General features: G+C 48.1%; 1 protein-coding gene across 2 annotated transcripts in view; it reads right to left on the reverse strand.

The window, feature by feature from the left end:
• NGF (nerve growth factor) overlaps positions 1–12,558 on the reverse strand; it is a 50,411-nt gene extending 37,853 nt beyond the window's left edge. The window contains exon 1 of one of the 2 annotated variants that reach the window (XM_067030617.1): positions 12,183–12,558. The gene's annotated coding sequence lies outside the window, so the exon portion shown is untranslated. Of the gene's footprint in view, positions 1–12,021; positions 12,062–12,182 lie in introns of those variants that run through there. The other variant, XM_059046531.2, reaches the window with a different exon arrangement.
• Positions 12,559–25,379: the final 12,821 nt, after the last annotated feature.

Consider the following 25,379-nt stretch of genomic DNA (forward strand, 5'->3'; position numbering starts at 1 on the left):
CTCCGCCTCACCCTGCTGACATTTTGAGCCAGATAATTCTTTGTTGTTGAGGGCTGTCCTGTGTACTGCAGGATGTTTAGCTGCATGCCGGACTCCACCAACTAGATGCTGGTATCACCCCACTCCCCTCCCCATCCACGTGTGACAATCAAAAATGTATGATGTTGCCAAATGTCCACTGGGGTAAGAACCATTGAAATGAGGCCATGGGAAGGGTATGGATTTTATTCTCTGTGTAATTGGAGGGTTGAGAGCTAAGAAATAACATGACATGATTTACATCTTTAAAAGGGCATTGTGACCGCTGTTGGGTTAAGAGGCTGTGGGAAACAAGAGTGGAGGCAGGGAATCCAGGAGGAGGGCCGGGTGTCGTCTGGCTGAGAGGTGACAGTGGTTGGGGCTAAGAGGCAGTAGTGGGATGCTGAGAAGGGACTGGGTTCAGAACTGATTTGGAAACCAGCAAGACTTGCTGGTGGATTGAATATAAAAGGTGATGACGAAGGTCCAGTCAAGGATGATTTCTAGATTTGGGGTCTGAGCAACTGGCAATAATGATGTCATTGTATAAAATGGGGAAGACTAAAATAAGACTTGGAGTAAAGTAGTTCAAGGGTCAAAAATTCTCAACTTGAGATGTCCATTAGATCTCCAAGTGGCCATGACAGTAGAACAGAAGAGCATGGAGCCCAGGGGAGAGTCCAGATTGGAAATAGACATCCAGAAGTTGTAGCTCATCTTTAATGCCTGGGGGAAAGAAAGGACCCTGGACTGAGCTCCAGGCACTCCAATATTTCGAGGTCAGAAGAAGGAAAAGCCAGCAAAGGAGACAGAGAAGAGGGCCAGTGAGAGAGAGGGGACATTTGGAGAGCTTCGCATCCCCAAGGCATCCTGGCCTGGCAACCTCATCCGCCTTGGACTGTCCTCAGCCAGGTCACTGCCTAAGCGGGGAGCCCCTTGGGTGCTCATTTGTGATCAACGCCAAGGACCACTATAAAACTGGGTTTTGGACAATGCAAAGACTTGGCGGGGGTCACCTTGTTTAATCTTTGCTCTAAGAAGTAAGTGCTACTAGTTCCATATCACGGCTGAGGAAACTGGAAATCAGAGAGCTGCAGTAATTCGCCCTCGATCACATGTGTTTTTCAACCCCACTCCTGGGCCTGGAGCCCTGGAAGGTCTGATTCCACGTTCACACTTTTTCCATGGTACCCTTGGCCTGAGTCTCGCAGGGGCCCACTCAGTGCTTGGCACAGGCCTCCGTTCCCACCATGGCAGGAACGGCTTGTTTCTGCCTGGGCTTACATGAAGTGCTTTCACATCTGCTGCTGCATTTGAGATGGGCAGGTGGGAGCTGGGGTGGCTCATGCAGGGTAGGCGACTGTCAAGGTCCCTCACCCAACTAAGGGCAGAGCCAGCACTGGTACCGGGAGTCTTACGGTCCTTGTCCAGGGCTCTCACATCTTTACCTCTTATACCTACAGTCAAGGTATCTTCCCAGCTGGCAGCCGTATTCAAGGCAGCAGCCCCATCTGGGAACGCAGGGACAATATGATTATTCTCGTTTTACTGATTAAGAAACAGAGGCTCAGAGGGGTTCTGTGATTTGCCCAAGTTACACAGCTATAGGAAGAAGCTGAGCCAGAAATACATCCCCAGTCTCCTAGCTCTCAGTATTACTGAGTTGAAATAAATAACCTATATCTGACTTAACCATTTTTCTTTCTTACATAACAACTTTCCCAATCCGTAAAAGAAATAAGCTTCAGACAGGTCTGTGAAATTTTCCCAAGCACAAGTATTGCCAGTCAGAATTCTGCAATAGGTCCATAATCATTTAAGAAGTGGAAATGAGTAGAGGAGGACATTCTGTACACTGTGCCAACTTAAAATTCCTTTTCTCCCCTTAATCATAAAGGTACTTTAAAAATAATCTTTGAAACATATTTGTTGCTTTATTAAGCCTTCTCCTTTCTGACATGTCCCACTCATTTTTAGAAAAAATCAAAACAATACTTAAGAGCCCCACTCCCTAAATATTTTCTTTCATTTCCAAGATACAGAGATGCTGACACATGGGCATGAAATCTGGAGGCAGGCTTTGGTGTCTGACCTCCTGAAAAAGAAAATGAAAACACTTCTAAGTGTTCACACTTTCCCTGTGAAAACACTTCTGAGTGTTCACACTTTCCCTGTGAGAGGACAGACACAATACCCTTGAACCCAGATGAAAAGAAAGGTAATTTGTCTCATGCATAAGAAATATTCTTGGTGGTATGTCATGTTCTGGGACAATTGATTCCATTTGTCATTGCAAGTTTCAAAAAGGGTGGAAATATGCTCCCCCCCCCCACACACACACACTTTTGGGCACAGAAAATGTTAAGTCAGCATTCACTTTTTCTTCAAAGCAGAACAAAACAAAACAAAAAACCCAGGTGCAACAGTGATGGATTTAAACAGCCTCTTAGCTCCTTCGCTTATGGTCCAGTCAAGCTCCCGGAGCTTGGCTCAATATAACCCACCTGCTTAAGGAGAAAGGGGCTGGGTATGATGTCACAAATGTCTCTCTTCTGCTATAAATGTTATTTAAAATGTGCAACTGGCCTGGTGACATTAGTTTTACAGGGAATAGTGGGGTGAGTGGTGGAAAAGCACGGAGACTCTTACAGAGATGAAAATTACACCAGATCCACGTCTGCCTTCTCCCCTTAGGCCTCCTGGCCTGCAACCTCAAATAGAGATGTCTTAACTGCCTGGAAAGGAGTGTTAAACCTTTGGTCTGGATAGGAATTCAGCATTTGAGGAGATGTCACTAATTATCCTCTTTGAATCTGAGTGGTGAAAATGGGGCCCAGGGGGAGGGCATTTTACAAGAAAAGAGTTGGAATGAGCCCCAGGCGAGCACGGGAAACAGAGGAGGGAGAAAGGTGAAGCTTCCGTCTGAACAAAGAGGCAGCAGTTTGTCATCCTTGATCTGTCTTCAGGGGCTGCGTTAGCCAGGCTCTCAGGAAAACTGGGCATGTCATCTTTGTGGCCCCTGGTGTGGGTCACGCTTCCACACTTCCAGCTGGAAAGGGGTGGTCTGGGGTCAGTGACACATTAGGGCCAGGTTGAGGACTGGAGGCAGGATTAGGGTTTGGTTTACCTGAAGCTATCAGCTCCAGGGCCCACGCCAGGAGCCTCTAGGCTGTTTCTACCAGGAGAGAAACTGAAACCCTCCACATTGGGGCTGCCTGGAGCCTCGCTCACAAGAAAATGTTAGGCTCTCTGCTCTGGGCAGGAACTTCTTAAGAATTTGACAATGTCAACATTTTAATGGTATCTTAGCCCTGTTGCCCTTACAAAAATATACTGAGAAGGCAGGATGTGATTTGTGGGAACAGAAGCTCCATACAGACTCACTGTACCACCCCATTAGGACCAAAGCATTCATCCTGGTCACAAGGCCAGGGAAAACTGGGATACTCCTCTGATGGTTCTTAGTGACAGAGAGGAGGATGTCTTGGGCCCCTTGGACAATTACTGTCATGATCATGTCTGGGGAACAGAATCACAGAAAGATGGCTATGCAAACATGAAATAGGAGAAAGACGGTAGAGAAAGTTAGGGACAAAGATGAGATGTGATTGCTGTTGTTTCTTCGCTGGGTTGGCCAGAGAAACAGCCAACCTCAGGGATAAAAACATCTAGGGAAGTCATGGTTCTGATGAGGTTGATTAGTCTCAAAGAAGAAAATAAAGAAGGAAGAGGAGGAGGAGGGGGTGGGGGAAGGAGAAGACAGATGATGCCAGTGGCTCGTGCTTACTGAGGCCTCCTTGGTGGCAGGCACAGTACCAGGCACTTTATACATCTTTGTCAGTTAATCTACACAACAGCCCTATGAGGAAGCAATCAGTCTGACCTTACAGATGAGGACACTGATCCTTAGAGTACTTAAGTTACCCAAGATCACACAACTAGGAATCACAGAGCTGGGATTTAACCCGGAGTTTGCCTGGCTTCAGAGTGATGCCCTTTGCTGTACAATGCTGTTGTCTGTGCCAGTAGCTTTTAAACTTTTTAAACCATGACTCACAGTGAAAAAAACACGTTTTCCATCATGATCCGGTATGCACACATATTGTGTAAATGTATATACAACTAAAATAAAAGTTTCATGAATACTTTCCCTTTCTCCATGCAACACATATTGATTTTTTAAAAATTTACTCTACTTCTTTCTTTAGAAAAAGAAAAGAGAGAGAGACTTATACTACTTGATTTCGCATCCCCCTAATGGGTCTGTAGTTTGAAAACCGTTTTCCTTTCCTTTACTCTATGGCAGAGTAACATTTGAAATGTTTTTCAACTTCCTGCTTGATCTTGTTGGATGCTGGGCAGCATCTTTGCTTTGGAGGCAGGCTGCTAATTATGCGCCCTGGACCATCCCTCTGATGAGGGGACATCATTAATCAAATATTTCAGAAATTACAAATATCTGACAAAGCCGTTCACTTGGAAAAGAGTCAGTCCAGGAAACCATCCAGAAAACATAATCGCTGATCTCAGGCACCGACTAGTAATATTTTAAGCAGTTGATGCATGCTTTCACAGAAGAAACTATTTTCTCTGCCTTCAGAACCTAAAGGACACATCTGCTGTGACGGGGCAGTGCAGTCACCATCTAACAATAAATGCCCAAGGAAAAGAACAATGCAAGGGGTTGCTGAGACTCTATCACTCCACCATCAAGAATAGTGTTGTCTTTCTCAGTTCTTGGTGAGTACACCCAGGATCTGAAATTAGACTGCTTTGCAGTGTGGTGTGTACGTCTCCACCCTGGTTTGGGATTTGGGGGGTGATTTTGTTTCGGCAGCTAGGGGCAGGGACAGGGTTGGCTGAATCAGATTTAGATCATGGAAAGTGAGGTCCAGATCAGGTGGCTTCAGCACAAGTCAGCCTGAGGAGCCACGGATTCAGTGACTTCACTCCAAGCAATGTGTATGCTAATTGAGAAAACATGTTCCTGTGATGGCCTCATGCAAAAATCCAGATTTATGAATTTTTTTTTATTCCTAAGAATTCCTTAAATATTTGCCGTGCGTGTCTATACAGCCTCCCGGAGTACTTTTCTTTCTTATGGAGTCGAGTTGTGTTTTTCTGCTGTTGGCCCAGGTCAGGTTTTTAAAGGGTGGGATTCTGACAGAACAAGTGGGCACATGGTCTCAGGCAGTGGGGAGAAGGAAGAGGTCAGGAGGGGAGAAAAAATAGCCTACACCTTCTGTCCTTCTCTTGGGGCAGGAAAAGCAGTTGAGGCTCAAGTCCTCAAAAAGCAACTGTTCAGAAAGCTTAGTGAGGGGCCCTTCTTTGTGCCTCTGGCCCTTTAATGCCCTCTGGACTGGCTAAACCCCACCCACCTAGCATTAAGACAGGACTCAGGCTTGCTGGGCACTGCCAGTGTTCCAGGCTCTGGGCTAAGTAAGGGCTTTCCAGCCCTCCCTCCTGTCATCCTTGCAACCGTCCCCCGAGATCAGTATTATGAGTCCCTTTTACAGATGAGGAAACTGAAGCTTAGAGGGATTAAGTAATGTGGTTATAGAGCCAACAAGAGGCAGAGCTTGCCTCTGAAGCTAGTTCTGTTTTGTGCCAGGGCTGCTTTTATACAATCCTACCCGCCCACAGGACATCCCCTTCCTCAGGAAGCCTCTCGAGAAAGCACTGCGCCATTCAGGCCTCTCTGAGAGCCACACAGCTCGCACTTCTTCAGCTAGTTTCCATTTTGATACTGGTCTCAATTGCTCCAAGTGTGTTCATCTAGATGACAAGACAAAAGAAGCTGCAGACAGATCTTGTTTGGTCTGCACAGGTGTTTTGAAAAGTGAAGACACTATACATTCAAACTCAGTTTTTACTCTTTTGGAAAAGTTGGAAGATCTGGCCACATTGGACCTACAAACCTGCAAAGCAACAGACGGCCTGTCCCCTTCTGATGGGCATAACCTCTCTAGTTTACTGCAGTCCCCATCGGCTCATGGCCTTACCTCATTTACATTATCTGATGAGCCTCTCTGAAGCCATTTAAATGTTCACTCTAGAGCCAGCTCCTTGGGCAGGATCATGATTTATATTTATTATGATTCTCCACAGTGCCCAGGCCCCTGGTTAGCATATTAATCAAGATGCTAATTGACAGGAGGAAAATCAGTCCAGTGGCCTGATGCCCAGTGAGCCTGCCTCCCCGGAGGTGAGGACTGTTCCCCCTTTGACCACAGGTTATACACTATTTAGCAACAGCTGCCCAGCCACTGACCCTTGGGGTGGGAGAGCACAAATGCCCGCCTGGCTGCCATAGAGAAATTCACCTCCTCCTCTTCCTTCTCTTGTAAACTTGATAAGATACATAAAATCCTAAGGAAACAAGTTGTTGGAGGAGTTGGTTATGCGGGGTAAGGAACTAAAACACTCCTAAAGCTGCCAGTACAAATGGCCATTCGCAAGAAATGCCTTATTTAGAGAGCATTACATAACATCTCTGAGATACAAGTCTGAGGAGAAGTTTGCCTCTGAAAGAAAATTGCAGGAGAGTATCCATGAGTTTCCTTTTACTCAGATATTATGAGGCCAAGGTAGTTAGGAAGGTAAAATGTTTGGTTCAGATTCTATCAAAATGAGAATGTTAATTACAGAAGGTCAAAATATAGGTGGGTAAATTCCTAGAGAAGGTTCAGTGCTTCCAGAAAGATTTCTTCTCCTAGTGCAGCAAAGGCTTTACACATACAGAGGCATAAAAAATGCAAAGATGATGTTGTCCAATCTGAAGTGAAAAGCATAAAAGGAGGACTCCCTCAGATCACTACCACGGAGGGAGAACATGAGGGAAGGGAACTCGTTGTTTGTTGAGTGCCTGCTCAACTGTGTGCCAGGCCTGTGCTGGTGTCCCATCAGTATCATCCCACTTGATGTGCACAACAGCCCAACAGAGCAGGTCCTACTCTTCTCTCTGTTTCACGGAAGAGGAACATTGGGTACAAGAGACACCCTCCTGTATCTCGGGTCTCCTGGTGCTCATCTCCTTCCTCCCTGCTCGCCTAGTCCAGCTGCCTTCAGGCCATTAGAGCCCAGCATGACTGCTCCTTCCTTGGAAACCACAATCCAAAGGGAGCCTGCCTCTCTTGGCGTCTCTCATACAATGTGGGAGTTCAACGTATGGTTACTGACAAGGATGAGGTGATTGACCTCCAAGCCAGGCCTGGTCAGGTCCAGACATGGGATGGCACTTCTCCAGACTGGACGAGTGAGGAACGCAAGTCACTTTAACCACACATCAGATCCACAGTGATGGGGGGGGGGGGGCGGGGCGGGGTAGAGACAGGACCTCCCTCCCCCAACCCGGCTGAGCTCCCATGGCTTCCAGCAAATGGCCCTCCCTGGGCTCACTTGGGAACAGTGTGCCGCTTGCAGACAGATGATATATTCCACCAACCCTGGCTACCGAAGGAACAACCAAAGGAAATGGGAAAATCAGCCCATCTGTACCAAACAACAAATACTTTGTGGCTATTGGGAGACGATTCCAGTAGTAGTGGATTGTAACTGCCCTTGATGTGGAATAGCTTCTGTGGGAAGCTTGTGCCGTTCATTCCCACTGACTTCGGAGCTAGATCGTTCCACTGGCAGAGCTCTCCACCTGCAGAGGCCCCCACGGGCAATGCCAAAAATCTCCGTCTGCTTACCCCAGTGGGGAATTTTCAGGGAAACCCTGACTGTCTGACTGACTAATACTACCACTAATAAAAAGACGCTCCGTGTGTGAAAGAGGCTGGCCAAACCTGGCAATTCAAAAGGCATTGTTGCTAGTCCCACTTGACGGATTGCATCATCAGACCGGTCTCAACCTCATTTGGGAATCTCCTTAAGTCTCCAGTGTCCATTTTTGGGGGCCTCGTTAGGAATCAAATTCAAACTCTGCCAGTTCTACTGCTTTGGTAGTTTTCTCTCTTCTACTGCTTGGGGGTGAGTAGCAAAGCAATTATATCCTCCAAAGTCATTGTTCGTTTTAGCCGTTTGCAGTATGAATAACCGAATGGTCCTATTTTTTGTCCTCCAGTGAGACCTTGGGGCAGAGGAAGGGATAAGTGAGAATAAACCCAGTGCTACAAGCACCATCCCTCCAGCATAGCATTGCTAGCCTACTTTTTCAGTCAAATGTCACATTATTGATTCCCATTTATTCTCACAGCTTGGGCACTGTTGTATTAATTTGATATCAACATGTGTCCATGTTGTATGAAGTGCTGTCAGTGCTGGGGAAGGTTCTGCTTCCTTGTTCTCTCATTCAGAGCAGGGACCTCCTGGTGCCAGAGTGTGATCCATTTAGTAAAGGAGAGAAGGATTTCCTCCCAGTGCTGTGGACACCTGGGGCAGGCAGTCTGCCTGTGTTTTTAATAGCATATGGCAGAGAAGGAAGCTGCCATGCTCTAATACCACCCATCCCTCTCCCCACTCTTTCTGGTTTTCTTTTCATGTGGGTCATTTGTAGTCACACTCCACTGACAAAAGCAGAGGATGATGCCCAGCAGGACCACAGCCCTGCCAGTGGCTTCCTGGAGCCTGATATGCTGGCTCCTGGACCTCTGAAGCCCCAATTCAATGATTAAATAATAGATGACCTGAACATAGGGTCTGAAAGAAAAGCCCTTATTGGTAATTGCCAAGGGAGTTCTCAACCGGGAGCAGTATTATCCTTTAAATAAGCATTTAGCCATATATGGGGGGAGGGGATTTGGGGTTGCCACCATTTCTGTCATTTTAGTAGGTGAGGGAGGGATACTAAACTTCCTGCATTACATAAATAGGTCATCCTCAACCAAGAATCATCCCCAAATGCCAATAGCCTCATTGAGAAACACTGTTAACCCACTACCCTTGTCCTACAGATTGGGAGAGTGAAGGCTGGGAAGTTTAGTGACCTGCTCAAGGTCACAAAGCTACTTTCCCTCCTGTCTTACAATTCAGGAAACTACCACAGGAAGTTTCCCCAAAATACAGGAGAAAAATATCAAGAGATCATTTCAATGTGATTCCTACTGAGGCCAATAACCTATAGAAACTCCTCCAAAACATGGAAAGTAACCCATTGAAGAGTAATGAAAAAATCTACAACGCTTTTTTTTTATTGTATGTTTTCATTATTCTCGTCTTGGCCAAATTTTGTGGCTCAAGGTCTGTCATCTCAGCTTAAATGGTGACAATTCCATCCTTGTGCACAACCAACCAAAAGGTCAATGACCTCAAAGCCTCAGCTTCTCCAGCTACATTTCTGCCTCAGGGCCACCCCGATTTTACTGCTATTTGGAGTTACGATATGAACGGTCTCCCCACTGCCAGGAAGCAAGATCCCTAGTAAAGGGTTGGGGAAGGGTCTTTCATCTCCATTTACTTACTAGAGGCCACCATATGCTGTTCTGTGAAACTGGTCCATCACAGAGTTGATTCCTCAGGACCGGCTGAGCCTGGGACGTGTCAGTTTAGCTGACGGTTTGCAAGATCAGAGGTGCCAGTCAAAGAAAGAGAAGCCTTCTGGGGACATGGGTTGTTTGCTCAGAGATATATAGAGACTATATATGAGCCCTCAGCAAGCTTTCCACTGCCTGCTGAGAGCAGAGAGTTGGTTTTCCTATGGCTCCAATGCAGTTGCCACTGAAATAAGGCACTCCACAAACGTGCAGCAGTAGTGTTCAGCACTCATTTAAAAGTAAAGTTGTGTGATTTTCTCATCAGTTTAATCTTAGTAATGATGAGAAACTTCCCTCAGGCTCCAGCCTTGCCCTGCCATGCCCTACCCTCCCTGCTGATGTCGGCAGCTGGGGCCCCCTTCCTAGCCACCATGCAGATTTCTCCATGGAAGAGGAGAGTGTGAAGCCTCATCCCTTGCTCCCTCTGTGGCCCTCTGGGTGGGGGAGACATGTGGTGGGTGATAGGAGAAGGTGGGAACCTCACTCCTTGGCAAAGGTTAAGGGTTATGGAAAGAGTCACCAGGCTGCCCTGAGTAGACCCAGTTTTCCAGTTCTCTAGTGGATGTGGGCTGCTTTGGAGTAAGATGGCTGTCCAGGGATGGTGTGGCACCAGCAGCTGGCTGTAAAATCCTCTGAGGTACTCCTACAGTTGTGTCAAAACATGTGTCCCTGGGCCCCAGAGACCTTGGTTTCCCATTCCTGGTGCCTCCTAACATTTTTCCCTTCAAGACTGCCCTTTTTCCCACCTTCACAAAAACACTGGGAAAAGCATATGGGGGAGGAGTTGACAGCATGTGATGTTAACCCCAAACCCCTTCAACGACCCAAGTATGAGGAGAGTTCATTTCCTCTGTGAATCAATACCAGCAGGGCCAGTCTCAGCCCCTAGACCACTCTTACTCCCCTCACCCCCAGTCCTCAGTTGCCTCTGGGAACATGGCCCACAGTGGATTGACATTTGGGTTGCCCAGACTGACATACAACTTCTTCCACAGAAGAGACCCTTCCACATCTAATGTAGTCTTTCTTCAGTAGCTCTTCAGAAGGGGAAAGTTTCAGACATTCGATAGGAAATTGTAAACACTGCACAAGAAGGGCTGGCAGGGCCCAATGGCTGCTGCCTTTCTGTATGCTCTGAGAGGGAGAAATAGTCCCCTCCAGCAGACTTAACTGACAGCTTCAGAGTTTGAAGACCCTGGAGAGGAGATACTGGTGGGCCCTCCACTTCCATTTCTGAATTTAAGAATGCAGCTGGCTGTGCATGTTTCGGGAGAGGAGGGGGCTGGCTGGCAATGGGTGCGCCCAGAGGATGGAGCCAAGACAATTCATCAAGTGCCTTTTCTCCAGGACTTCCATTGGCCTCAGAAGACAGAGGGGGCAGAGATACCCAGGAGAGCCCTATTTTGGTTTCCAGCTGGGAACGTGCACTGAGTTTTCCTTAATACCCATAGCACCCAAAGGCTTTGCAGTAATACATTTGAATGCATGAAACACCCATAAATTATCCTACAAACTGTTACAACTTCCAACCTGGAACAACTTGTAAAAACCAGCCTAGCAAGCAGGCTCTTTTTTAATCGCTCAAGTCACAAGAGAAGAGAAAGTTCAAGCAGAATACACCTTCCATGAGAATCTCAGAGGTGTTTTGGTTTTGGGGGTTTCTTGGAAAGAGAAAGGAGAGTTGTAATCAGAACGAAGCTGCTTGTTTCTGATCGCTCAAAGATGCCGCTCCTTGACCCCAAGTCCTCTCCCTCCCCTGGGTCTTTGCCTCTTGGATCCAAGGCTCTGTCCGCCCCACCCCTCCATGCCAGCTTCTCCCACCTGGCGGCAGATAGCTGGAGGTGAGGCGTGAGACCCACGTAGCAGGAACTTCCCTGGAGGTCCCTTGGCGAGCAGGCTTCCCCTGTCAACACCTGGGGCCCTCACTCGAGACTCCCAGCCCTCCAGCGACCCGCGGAGGATCCCGGAGACCCTTGCTCCATTCCCTACACCAGGTCCAGAGCCCCCTGCCCCTCTCGTCCCCTTACCTGGGGACAGCGTAGCGCTCGCGCGGGACTCGGCGCACACCCCAGCCCGCGCGCGCCGTGCACTAGCCCTCCGCGGCGCAGACCACCACTCCTGCGGCCCCAGCGCGCTCGCAGCCCGCGCATCTCTCTCGCCACGCTCTTTCGCTCTCCCTCACTTGCGCGCTGTCCCCGTCTAGCTAGTCCCTGGTACCGCCGCGCGGCGACTGCAGGCGCCAGGGTTGCCTCCCGGACTTCGGGCCATCGGGAGATCGGGAACTCCACGACCTGAGAGAGCGCTGCTCCCCACGACTCGCCCGACCGCCGAGGCTCCCGCGCTCCCGCACCCACTGGGGACGCTCCTCTCATGGCCGCACTTTAGCCCGCGGAAGCCTCGGGGGCTGCCCGGAGATCTCGCCAGACCGGGATCCATGCATACTCTCCCCAGGAGCCCAGCCACGCCGGCCAGCGCCCGTGCCCGCGCTGCGCCCCTCTTGGGCTGGGCTCGGGGCAGCCTGACTCACCGCTGCGCTCCCCTCCGGTTCCCAGCGCTCTCTGCTGTGCCGGAGCGCCGAGCTGCTCTAACACAGGCTTCTTGAATTCTTAGCCCCTCCTCCCGGACTCCTGAGTCACCCACTCCAAATCCTTTCCCCCACTCCAACCCTCCCCGGCCCCAGCCCCGCACCTGCTCTGGCCAGGCGGAGGTGCCCGCCAGTAGGGGATCCTGGGGACGAGAGATCGATCTTTCTCGGGAGGGCCGGCTCGACCCAGGCAAGAAGGGGTTCAAACGTCCAGAGATCGAAAGGAAACGCACGGGGGTTGGAGGGGCTGCGCGCAAAGCCCGGCTGGCCAGGGGATTTTCTGGGGCACCAGGAGTGGGTGCTGGTCTCGCTTGCCAACGGGCCAGCAGGCTGGGGGTGGGCTGAATCGCCCGGCCCTCCCCGCGCCTCCCCGCCTTTCCCTCCAGCGTTGCCTGCAGCCAGCGACTGGAGCAGGGGACGGGAGTGTCTGCTCGGCGTCACCCTCCGTGCTCGCGCTCTTGGCAGCCAAGAGAGAAAAGCCCAGAGACCCCCTTCTCCCGGGACACCTCCCGCCACCCTGGGAGAAAAGAGCACCCAGGGGAGCTCCTAGAGATACAGGTGCCGGGGCTTTTCTGACACGAGGGAGGACTGTGGCTCCAAGAACCAGAACCAGCTAGAGGACCCTGGGGGTAGGGACGAGAGGCAGAGGACTTAGGCATCAGCACCTAGAATCAGAGCATTAACTTAAGGCCCTGGCTGGAAGTTTCCTTCCTGGGGTCCCCCATCCTTCTGAAATTGTAGGCACATTTGTCTGGCTGTGTGTGATGTGCACACTTTTTCTGGGTAGAGGGTCCGCTGCTTTCATCAATTTTGCAAGAGTCCTGTGACTCTAAAGTGACCTAGGCAGAGAGCCTTCTGCTTTACCCCAAGCCCTACCTGCTTTTCCTCCACCATCCGTACTTTCAGTGAGGTGGGATCTCCTAGATTGCCCTCTGAGATTGCCCTCTGAGATTTCTTGGGTTCCATGGATACAGACCTTGATGGGGGAACTTGTCTGACCCATGGCCCATACTAGCAAGGCAGAAATACACTTTCAGTCAGATTTCCACCAAATATGAATCATTAATTGTAATTTCTGGGGGATTCGTGGGTCTTTGAAAATTCATACCACCATCCCCTCTGGTGTTGAGCTTGTCGATGTTTTTCTTCACTTCTTCCTTGAGCGAATTGCGTGCTGAACCCCTACACTGTGCCTGAGTCAACAAGGGAAGAAGGCATGTAGGGAGAGAGACAGAGAGAGGGAGAGGCAGACTCTCCCTTTATGGGTGAAGCCACGCCAGCACAATTAAGGTGAAGGTGACTCTCGGGTGCCGGGATTTAGTGAGGCACAGGAGTTCCTGCTCTAAGTCCAAGGGTGGCCCTTGTCCCCCAGTGGAGGACACTTGAGCAAGGTGAGGCCCTGCTTAGACACTTGACACCGATTGGGCTGAGGTTTCCGCTTCTTTCTGTTTTCATCTTTGCTCCCATACCTAAGTTCACCCACTTATGTATGCTCTGAGAAGGATGAGGTAGGAGAAAGCCCCAGACTTGGAAGGGAGCTTTAGGTTTGATATGACCTCGTTATTTCCCAGCAAAGCCTCATCCGCTTGAGTTGCTGAGATACAAACTGGTAGAGGAACACACTTCGGAGGTGAGTGTAAGTGACCAGAGCCACCGTGAATGGCCCTTTCTATAGAAGTAGCGTCAGAGTCAGAGTGATCCATTAGGAAATGTATCATCGTCAGTGAAACAAAGGAATTTCCAGACCATAGGACAAATTCATTCATCAATCATGTTACTTATAAACTTGTTTGAAAGCACCAGCCCTAAGCCTTACATAATAGCTGTCCAAGAATTTAGGGATGAAGTTGAAAATTTTAGAATAACAGAGTATTTAGTTGTTGAATACAGAGCTTTTATATGTGTCCTTGTGATATCACCCGGAAGGATAAAAGGATTGGGGGCACTTGTGGTTCTTTTTCATGAAGTATGTAAGAGGGAAATTTAAAAGTGATGTAAGCAGGATATAAGCCTGGATACCCCCCCCCAAATTGTTGATCACATTCTGATGTCACATGTTGGTTTAATAAGTGCTACTTTCCATCCCTGAATAGCTCCGTTTCCGTCCCTGAGCTTTTAGGATCTTGAGTAAATTATAACACGTAAATAACAAACACACACTCCAGAGATTGATTATTGGGCACCTACTATGTGCCAGGCCCTGTAACATGGCCATGGTACCTGATCAGAGAGCTTGTGTTTTCGTGGCGGCTGGATTATTAGATCCTGGCAACGTTTATCACCATCTCTCCCGGTCCTAGCATGAGGCCTGGTGCACAGTAGGTGTTCGGTGAATGCTTGTTGAATCCAAAAATGGTCAGAGCCATTTGTGGCTATCAGACAACCCATCCACACTGGATTGGTTTCCAGCAGGTTCCAGGTCAGACCGGCCTTGGCACAGAGACACATAGCCAGGTGTCTTTTCTCTTGCGTCTTCCACATTCACAAAGGGCCCAAACAGAAACGTCTTCCTCCTGGGTCATTGAGACGAGGACTTTAAAGCCTGGACCAGCTACATTTATAGGAATGAAAACAGCTGAGAGGGCAGCAGGCCGAAGGAATGGTGCAGACAAGCAGAGCGTAAGACTGTTTTCTGTACTAGATTTTCTCGAAAGCTTTTTATCCAGAGTATCAAAATAACCAGCAGCTGATATGCATTTGCTGCCTTGGAGGACAGATTTTGGCATGCGCAGTAATTGTTGTTATTTCTGAGGATTCAGAAGCCTGCAGCCATTGAGTGCCTCACCAAGAGCAACTCTCAGCCTAGCACAAAGCTCCTGCCTCTCCCTTACTTCATTCCAGAAGGCCAGGACAAAGTGCACATGCTATTTAAAACACCAGGAGGCTCAACAGCGGTCTGCCAGTACTGATGGAATCACCAGATCTGTTCGCAATACGTGTGACGCAGAAATATTGTCCCAGTTGCTGGAGGAAGTGATAGCTTCAGTTCAAAAAAAATTTTTTTCCCCTTTCTTCTAATCAGAGTGGAGAAAAACTTCAGAAGAGGAAATGTTTTGTAATGCTTAGTGAGATGACATGGTTACAAAATCACAGAGAGGATCACTCATTTATGCAGGAGGACTCAGTTCAGGAAGCACAAGGGCGCAGCCAAGTACAAATGGCCAGGGTCAGGACCAGAATTCAGGCCTCTTGACTTCTAGGCAAGTCTTGATACCACACTTTCTGAAAGCGGCTGAGGGAAAGACCTCTCATCCCTGGCCTAAGTGGGGAGGCTGGTAAAGGAGTGAAGGAAGGCCGGGTGCAGAGAACACTGCAGTCGGGGGGGGGTCCCCCTTCTCTTCTGGGGGACCATCCCTGCGTACTCAAGGGCCCTCTCTCTGATATCTTCTTTCTCCCTCTCTGATATCTTCAGTTGCCCCATCTCTACAGGTCCCTTTCCTTTTGCTTATGAGCACTCACTTGCCTTTTCTCTCCTAAAGAAACCACTGGCCCTCCTGCTGATGATCCAGTGGATTTCTCAACTTCATTCATTACCAAATTCCTCAGCAAAGTCAGCGAGATACCCACCATCTCCTTGGTTCCCCTTAACTTCCTGCAGTCTGGTTCCCATCTTCTTCCCCTTCCCTTCCCTCTACTGAACTGATATTTTCTTCTTCAAGGTCACCAGTTACAATAATAACACCGCCACCAACATAATAATGGCAGCATTTATTGAGCGCATCCGTAGTTTCAGGTCCTGGACAAGGCCTCCTCTGGCCGGATCAGTATGTATCATCTGTTTGTAAATAAGGGAGCTGAGGACCTAAGAGGTAAGTCTCTTGCTCAGCATAAGTCAACGACTTAGCAGAGATTTGACCCAAGCCTGCGGTGCTCTTGCCGTTAGACCCCGTGCCTCTTCCTCCTTTCAGCCAAGTTCAGCAGACTTTGCCAGTCCTCGGCTTCCTCTCCGATGACCTCCGGCATCATCACTTTCCTTTCTAGGCTTCTGTGACTGCGTCCTGGCTTAACACCTACCTCCCTGATTTCTCCGTCTGCCCTCAGAATGCACATGCCTCCCATGGCTCAGTCCTGGACTTACATTCTTTCCCATGCATCCTCTTCCAGGTGTTCCCTCCTCATTTTATGATTCCACCCCTACTTAAACTCTGACCTCTCACACACGCCCCTCAGTCACTGACATTTTGAGTGTCCCTAAGTGCCAAGTGCTGCCTGGGTTCTTGTTTTAGACCCCATGCACAAGCACTAGCAAGGACCCTGTTGCCATTTCCCCTCCACCCTCTGCACCTCCACCCAAAGTCTTTGTTCTGAACTCAACCTGCAGCAGCCTGGAGGACCTCATCCTTGGAACCAGTCCAACAACCTAGCTGGGCTCAGAGCAGTTCGGCTCTTCTCCAGCGGGGGCACCGCAGTCCAGGAAAGCTACCAGCTTGGAACTGGGAAGATTTAACTCCTCGAAGGTCGTGCGACCTTGGGAGAAAGATCTATCCTCTTTGAGCCATAATAAGTATAATTACTTATAATTATGTAATTAAATATATTAAAGTAATTTCTGAGCACCTTCTATGGGCCAGTCCTGTTTTAGGTGCTGGGGATTCAGCAAGTGAACGAAACAGCCTCTAGTCCCATGGAACTGAATTTCTAGAAAGCAGCTTCACCCACCTTTAAATAGTCATTTAATATACAATATATACCAGTCCTGTAAAAATAAAATTGCAATTTAGTTGAGCTTGACTTGGAAAGAAGGGTGAGACGGATGAAACAGGCACTGATCTCCTTAGGTGCAGAGTCTAGCGAGCCTCCTGGTGGGTCAGAGTCTCTCCTCCCCTCTCCTGATGCAAACAGCTGTGAGCCTCCAGCTTCCCAGACTGGTCCAGCTCTGTCTGCACAAGGGCCTCCAGTGACCCTATGGCCACCACGTGGACAGCCCAGATCTCGTCTTCGTGGATGCTGTCTTCAGACAGCTCTGAGGCTCTCCCCTTCTGTCCCACTAGGGTGAGTCCTCAGTGCTACTCAGGAGTCCCCGCAACACTGCTGCTGCTCCAGGGTCTGCACCCAGGTCCTAATTCCGCAGCCCCCACCAACCCTGGCATCAGGCATTCCTACTGGGGCCGTTGCAGAGATGCCCCTGGGGCAGGGCCCCGTAAAGATCAAATTCTGTCTGTAGAGCATCACGGCTGCTCTTTCCCGTCATGTGGTGCCATGTTGATAATTAGTGATCTGTGATACTGAGGCACAGGCAGGAGCCTCACGACCTCTTTGTAATGCTCCTATAGAGGAGTCTGGGCTGGGTGGCTCTAGGTCACCTCAGTGGTCCAACTCAATGCATTTATTACAGTCCTGGGCACGATCTGTGTTAGGTACAAGGAAACAAAGATCAAGAAGTGTTTCCTGCCATATAGAAACTTTCTATCCAGTGGGGAAGCAAAATGTTAACTGATAAGGATGCATCCCAGGGAAGATATGGAAGCTCAGGGGATGGAGCATTTGACCAACTTGGAGCTTCAGAGAGTCCTCATTGTTGTCCATTGCAGTAGCATAAATTCCATATTCCTTAAAGCCCTGTGTCATCTGGCCCCTTGTGCCTCTTCATCTTCCCCTCTTGCAACTTCCTTTACTTTTCTACAACTCCAGCCTTAGTGACTTTCTTTCAGTTCATTTAATAAGTTGTGCTGGCACCACTGGACCCCATATTCCTTTTTCAGTGCTTCAAAAACTATCACTCCCCAAGCTCCATCTTGCCCATTTCACTTCCTTTGAGACTCATCTCTCAGAATCTTAGATGACATTTCTAATGAAGTGCTTTCCTTGATCCCCCAAATCAAGACCGGGTACTCTTTCTAGGTACTTCTGAGGCATTCTGTATTGCACAGAGCAAATGCTTAAATGTATGTAAATGAGCTAAGCTTTGAGGCATGAGTCAGAGCCAGGGAAGAATGTTGGGAGGCACATCATTTCAGACAGGGAAAACTTGAACTAAGGTGTGCAAGTGTGAAACAGCATGGTGCGTGCAGGAAGCTGCAGTCGGTTCAAAATTATGGGGCACGAAGTGGCAGGAGATGAAGCCAGGGGAGTCACAGGTGAGGTCAAGGAGGTTGTGGATTATGGAGGGTAAGACCAAGTGCAGGGAGGCCCCCCGGGGTCTGTAGTCATTCCCAGGCAAAATGGTCATTCCTCAGTGTCATCTGTCATGAGGAGGGAGGGAGCTGGGGTTTTTAACCTCCAACTTCCATTCAAAATTGGTTGAAGGCTATTTGGGGGGAGGGGCGAATAGTCCCCCACCACTAGTAGTTTGCCTCCTTTACTCATTTGAACACACTCTTGCAGCCAGAGAAAGCCCCCAGGTACTTGCAGAAAAAGGCCATCAGCATGCACCTCGATAGTGAGATCTGAGGCACTGACGGCACCAGTACCTTATGCTACACATTCTTAGCCTGATGCTCCAGAGTCTTCCATTTCTCTCCTCCCAGTCTGCTCTACTTGGATTGAAACATAAAGTTCATATCCAAGTGGACAACAACGATGACACCTGAGCGGGCCACTGGGAGCTAAGCATAGAGAGGAGACACGTTCACAATAAATGCAGGGGTAAGTTTGTCAGGACGTGGGAATGGTTGGATGAGGGTATGAGGGAGAGAAAGGGATGTCCTGGATGTCCCCTGGCTTCCTTATTTGCCTGACCAGGTAAATGTTTGTGCCAACTATGGAGATGGTGTCAATGATGGAGGCTGTGGGTGGCTGGGAAGCAGAGATCTTCAGTTTAGGATTTGGGGGGACCTGTGGAACATTGAGGGGCATCTGTGCAACATGAAATTCTGGAAGTCAGGAAAGATGTCAGGGCTAGCAGTCTCTGCCCATTGCATGCAGGCTGAACAGAGCCAGAGGCATTATCCCAAAGTCTCTACTGAGGACTCCCTCCCTCAATGCCATACTCTCATTCCTCTACCATACTGGCACCAAACCAACTCTGGGGCATCTCCCAGAGGCCTGAGCCCAGGGAAATAGGCCACTTGCTCCAATATTCTCTGGTTCTTTCCTACCTGTTTCTAGAATACTCACCGCCACCTTTAGGAGCAGGCCCAAGCGTGGGGGAAAATGAGGACCCTGGCCAATGATCACCTGGCCTGGCCTGTCTTTCCCCTGCCCATTCTCCTCTGCTGGGCTGAAGGGAAGTGCTATTTCCTCCTCCTTTCCTGAGCCAGACCTCCTCTTAGGTTACACTCTGGGCTCTCCCCTCCTTAGGCCTATAGTGAAACTCTGTGATCAAGAGCTCCAAGTCTGGCTCTTGATATTTTAATGGGAGCTAAAGGAATTCAGAAATCACCCCCCACCCTTTTTTGACTCTGAGAATGCTTGGCTTTCAAAGCCATTGTCTTGCTATGAACTCAAAATCCTATTCTGGATGTGGAAAGCTGAACATTGACTCTTTCTTTCTCTTTGCATCCCAGCTGAACAATCCCAAAAGTGTCCTATGAAAACCACAGGCCTCTGGAAGAATAGGGGGAGGTTGAATACTGGGAATGCAAAAGAGAGTAGATATACACATCCTTGTTACATTCATACAATAGGCAAGAGTCTACCATCCCCACTAAACTATAAAATCCCAGGAACTGTCAATTCCTAGTACCCATAACACCTGGAGTATAGTAGGTCCTCAACAAATGCATATTATTGAATGAATCAATTGAAACTCAGAGTTTGAATACCAGACAGAGGTCACACAGCTAGCAAGTAACTAACCTAGTCTGTGGGCTCCAAGACCCATGCCCTCAGCATTGCAGTTTACTGACTAATATTTGGAAAAATTCTTAAAGAACCAAGACTTAGGTATTTAAAATCATGTTTTGTCAGCATGGTAGAAGCTAAGAAGACTGTAGACCATTCAGGTGTGCTGGCTCACTTAACAGTTTAATCCCACCATGACCCTGGCCATGCTCCCTTAGCCCCACTCAGTCCCAGGCTGTATTACTGTTAAGTAAGCAGCAGTTTGGGAGCAGCAGGTAGTTCCTGGGATTCGTTTCCAGTATGGTGTGCCTGCTGAGATGCTGAGAGGCAGCAGATAGGGGACACGCATCACCCCTGTAGGTAGCACCTTTTTTAAAAAAAAAATAATTAATTACTTTATTTATTTATTTTTGGCTGCTTTGGGTCTTCGTTACTGTGCGCGGGCTTTCTCTAGTTGTGGCGAGCGGGGGCTACTCTTTGTTGCGGTGCGCGGGCTTCGCATTGCAGTGGCTTCTCTTGTTGCGGAGCATAGGCTCTAGGCATGCGGGCTTCAGTAGTTGTGGCATGCGGGCTCAGTAGTTGTGGCTCCCTGGCTCTAGAGCACAGGCTCAGTAGTTGTGGCGCACGGGTTTAGTTGCTCCGCGGCATGTGGGATCTTCCCGGACCAGGGCTCAAACCCATGCCCCCTGCATTGGCAGGTGGATTCTTGACCACTGCGCCACGAGGGAAGTCCAGGTAGCACCTTTTTGACAAGGGTCTTGGTGCCAGCAGGATTTCACTTCTGCCAGACTGTGAACCTGGCAAAACTTGCCTCCATCTGAGGGCCCAGTGATCACCCTTAGGTTTCCATTCTGCTCTCAGGAAATGGCCTGGGATAGTCACTGGCCCTGAGCTGAAAGGGACTGAAATCCATTGGTTCTCTCAGGGGTATCTGCATTTCAGTGGGCAACAGAACTGGCTCAAGACATGGCAGAGCTAACTTGTAAATTGGGTGAAGGGGACATTTGAAGGAACACGGGATCTGGAGGGTGTGGGGCACTGAAATAATTTCTTATTTGTTCATGGACAGATGTATTGACATCCATGGATCATGCTTTCTCTGGTATCTGGGCCTTTGCACATGGTCTTTCCTCTTCCTGGGACATTTTCCCTGCTCTCTGTCCCCTTCACTAGGCTGACCCTGCCTTGTGTCTGAGGCCTCAGCACAGATATGACTTTGGAGGCAGCCTGACTCCCTAAGTGTGAGGTAGGGTCCTCCCCCGTGGCCCCATCATTCCCTTTGATTGTGCCTGTGCAGTGTCTGCACTGGATTACAAAGGCCTGCCTGCCTGTTGGTCTCCCTTCTCTCTCCCTCAACAAGCTTCTCTTGGCGGTGGCAGGGGCCATGCCATCCCCAGCACCTACCACAGTGCCTGCACACAGTAGATGCCCCATTTTTCATTATTACTTAACTGCATGTTTACACACATGCTTCTCAGTTCTTCATTTGCCTTTCTGTAGATGTAAGTGAAACACGCATAACCAGTTTCTTTCTTAGCTTATACCTTTCCCCAAGAGAAGCAAAAAAAGCCTGGGCTTTAGAACCCAAAAGATCTGGGTTCACAATTCCAGTTCCTTCACTTATCAAGATCCACACATGTAAACTAAAATGAGGCCCGCCTCTAAGGCCTAGGAGGGGCTCTGTTTAGCAGGTGCTCAACACAGACTTGAGTGCATCGCCCCCTCCACTGCACCCGCATGCACACACTCCCCGTGCAGACGTGTCACACGCGTGCACACCCCACGTGCCCTGTCATGGGCTGAGCTGGATGGATCGTAGCAGTACGTGCAAGAGACCAAGGGAGGTTTGAGTGACCACCACAGGGTTAGAGAAGGAGGGGCTGCCAGATGCTACAGGACAGCGAGGGGCCAGGATGCAGACCGGAACTCTTCTTCTCCAGGCTCCCTGCTCCTCTGGGCGGTGGAATGTCCTCAAGCTGTCTTTCCTCCCTCATTCCACAAACCTGCAGAGCTTTTTTTTTTTTCCCAGGGTGGAGATTCATTTATCGGCATTCTAATTTTAAAAGTTCCCCATGTGCAGAGCTGACTTTGATCTTCAGCAGGAGTTTATTTCTTCCTATTAGCATCACATTATGCAATCTCTGACAGATTAATCACAGCTATTGTTGTACTGTTTATTCTACACACTGGATAATTTTACTTTCAAAATGTTATTTTAATTAAGAAGAAAGTACATGAGGGGAAGGCATTGTCCTGACAGACAGGCTTCTGTGACCCCACAGAGCAGGTGTATGCCTGCAATGCATGTCTCCAGCAAGGACTTCAGGTCCCAGCCCCAGGGAGGAAGTCAGTCCTGGGCTTATAAGATGTCAGGGGAGGACTGGGAAGATCTTGGTTAGATATTTTTCTGAGAAATTTTCTTCTTTGTCTTTTTTGGTTAGTTTGCCTTTGTGTTATATAAAATAAAAAATGTGATTGACGTTTAATAGAAGACTGTATTGGCATAAGGGTTGGGCCTGTGGCCTTCAAAGTTCCTTTATCCTAGGACGGAGTCCAGCCTGCCTCAGCCACTTACTACCTCTGTGACCTTGGGCGAGTTTCTTAACCTCTCTGAGCATCAGATTCCTCAGAGGAGGAAGAGAAGGAGGGCACATGGGAACACTGGGAGGTTTAAACAAGACAATGGAGGGAAGGCACTTTGGGATGTTCCTTGGCACAGAGTGAGTACTCGGTGAAGCAATCATTATTTGATTCCACAGATACATTTCCTTCTTCTCAGATGAAGCTGGGATGAGAGAGGGGGGGAGACGCAGACTTCGTCAACTTGACAGTTTTTCAGAGCCCCCCCCCCCCACCCCCGGTTTGGAAAGAGTAGCCACTTTGAAACCACAGAATCCAGAAACACATTTCAACCTCACATTTACCCTCAAGTTCTGGACCTAGAGCCAGATACCAAGCGGGTTGGAGCAGCAAGTTCATTTTTTTCAAAAAGGAAAGCATTTTGTGGTGAGGGGAAAAATGCTCGCACAAGAGGCCCGAGAAGAAAAGCTCTGATGTGTGAAGTTGTCCCTCTAGACTGAGATGAAATAAAGAGCTATTTTGCTACCAAGGTCTTAGGATGGAACAAAGAGCTGGTTTAAACTCTGCATCTGATGTGTGCTTTGGTGAAGCTAAATCCTCGTTAAGTCATGCAGTGTCAATGCCCATATCGTACTGTCAGACATGATTGGTGTGATTAAGGTGATGAGGAGGCCTTCTTAGCCCCCTTGGAAATGAGTCTACATTGTCACAGAGGAACGGCAGTTGCTGAAGGACTCTTATCCCCGTGATAGAACCTAGGAGCCATCAGGGCCTGGACCAAAAAGCTACAGAAATGAAAAAAAAGAAAAAAAAAAACCCTAAAATCTCTACAGGATAAAACCATCTTTCTTTTCCCACGTGGAATTCTATATTAGGTCCCATTGGAATAAAGTTCAAGGGGCAACCACACTTCTTTTGCTCTGTTAGAATCTTGTCATTTCAAATATTGAGCCCTCTGAGATCAGGTATTCAGCGTTTTTCATCTCTGCGTCATTGGCAGATCTGAGTATTCACAGTACCTGGCAGAAATTGAATTCAGTAAAATTATTCCAAGAAATGGGCCATTGTTTGGGGTCATTTGCTATTGAAAAATCTGTGTTGTAATGGGACTTAAATACTGTTCTTTAATAACAGCTGGGGTCTGTTGGGGGGGAATAAAGGTATAAATGGGGTAGGAACTGAAGACAGCACATACAGCATTGTCATTAGTGGGATTTAGAATGCAGTTAATATATGAAACAGGCCGTGTGTCCAGAAGCAGCACACGAAGTCACATCGTTCCATGTGTGGCTTTAGCGATCTTTCCAAAATCCTTGCACACGTGCCGGGAAAGACAAAATTGGTTTGCATTGGAAGAAAGGGAAGTTTACCCAGGACACCAAGTGCAGTATTTGTAGAGCGCTCAACAGAGGAATGAGGCACAGATTATGCCTTTTTATGGGGATATTTCTTTTCCAAAGAAAGCAAAATCATTGGAAACAATGTCTTAGCCTTATTTTTATAGGCTTTCATGTACTTTTCAGCACTTTTATATAATACAGATATTCATTTAAACTTCAGAAGGAAAAGTTAACACGATTTCAGTTTATTCTACACAGTTTTTTCAATACTGGGTCTGATAAACATTACAAACTGTCCCTCAGCTGCCAATGGCTCTGAGAGTTGCTATTGGCATCTAAAGCTGTGAATCTCTTCTGCAATGTTTTTCTCTTCAGGTTATTCTTTACTTTCTTCTTAGGAGATTCTGGTCCATACCTCCTTGTTGCCTCCCACCACTCTGCCACGCGTAGGAAATTGCTGATCACTAACTACCTAAAAAGGTGGTTTGGCTTCCCTAGACACCAGAGTAAGTCTAAGACAAAAGTCACTAAAAATGGCCATTGTCCAAGATTTGCAAAAGTCAGAGAAGAATTTCAGTGGTAACGGTTTCAAATAGCTATCTTAAAAGGTACAACAAATAATAAAAATCTAATAAAAATTATAGTCAGGCACTTTGCAAATTTAAAGCCTGACATAAAAATGCAGCATCAAATGATTCTAGTTAGTGTGCCAGGATGCAATGTGCCAGGATATGAAGAGGAGAGGAGTGTTGGCGCTGTCTGTTTTTAGCTGTGCCTGACCCATGGAGAGCAGTGCAAAGAATGCTTTGCAAGAAATGTGGCACAAAGCTGGCAGGGCAGGAAAACACCAAACAAGACAGAGGGAAGAAGGGACTTGAACGTGCTCCATGCTTGCCAAGTGTCAGACGCTCACACACAAAGTTGAACAGGATGTATTCTTTTCAGTTCCTTTTAATAATTTTTCTTCTCAGGTTTGGTCTTTGGCTTAGGACCAGTGAAGTCAAGGTTAGTGTGATGGAAGGATTTGCAACTTTGAAGGAAGATGCTCCTGAGTCCCGCTTAGGACTGATCCCCACAGAATAGTGAAGGAGGCACTGCCTCTTTTACATGGCTCCCCGCCTCTCCTCCCTGCATCCCTTCCAAGGCCCATGCACAGCCGGGAGCCCCCTACTCAGGCTGGACAAGAGGGAGGGGGGAAAGCAATGCCCTAGGAGTCAGGAGTCCTTCTCTTTGGATCTCATCTCGATTCTAATTTTCTACATGACCTTGGGCAAGATCATTTATCTCTCTGGACCTCAGTTTCTTCAAATGAAATAAGAGGCTTGGACTAGATGATTTCAAGGGTGTCTCTGAGTTGCTAAAATAAATAATCCACATTAAAGAACCTCTCTACAAATAACTCAATTTCATTTCTTTTTATTTCTGAGTAATATTCCATTGTATATATGTGCCACGTTTTCTTTATCCATTCATCCGTTGATGGACACTTAGGTTGCTTCCATGTCCTGGATATTGTAAATAGAGCTGCAATGAACATTTTGGTACATGACTCTTTTTGAATTATGGTTTTCTGTAGTGAGGTGGATAGACATAGAGTCTGTCATACAGAGTGAAGTAAGTCAGAAAGAGAAAAACAAATACCGTATGCTAACACATATG

Source organism: Kogia breviceps, chromosome 1, assembly GCF_026419965.1.
Source record: "Kogia breviceps isolate mKogBre1 chromosome 1, mKogBre1 haplotype 1, whole genome shotgun sequence".
NCBI lineage: Eukaryota > Metazoa > Chordata > Mammalia > Artiodactyla > Physeteridae > Kogia > Kogia breviceps.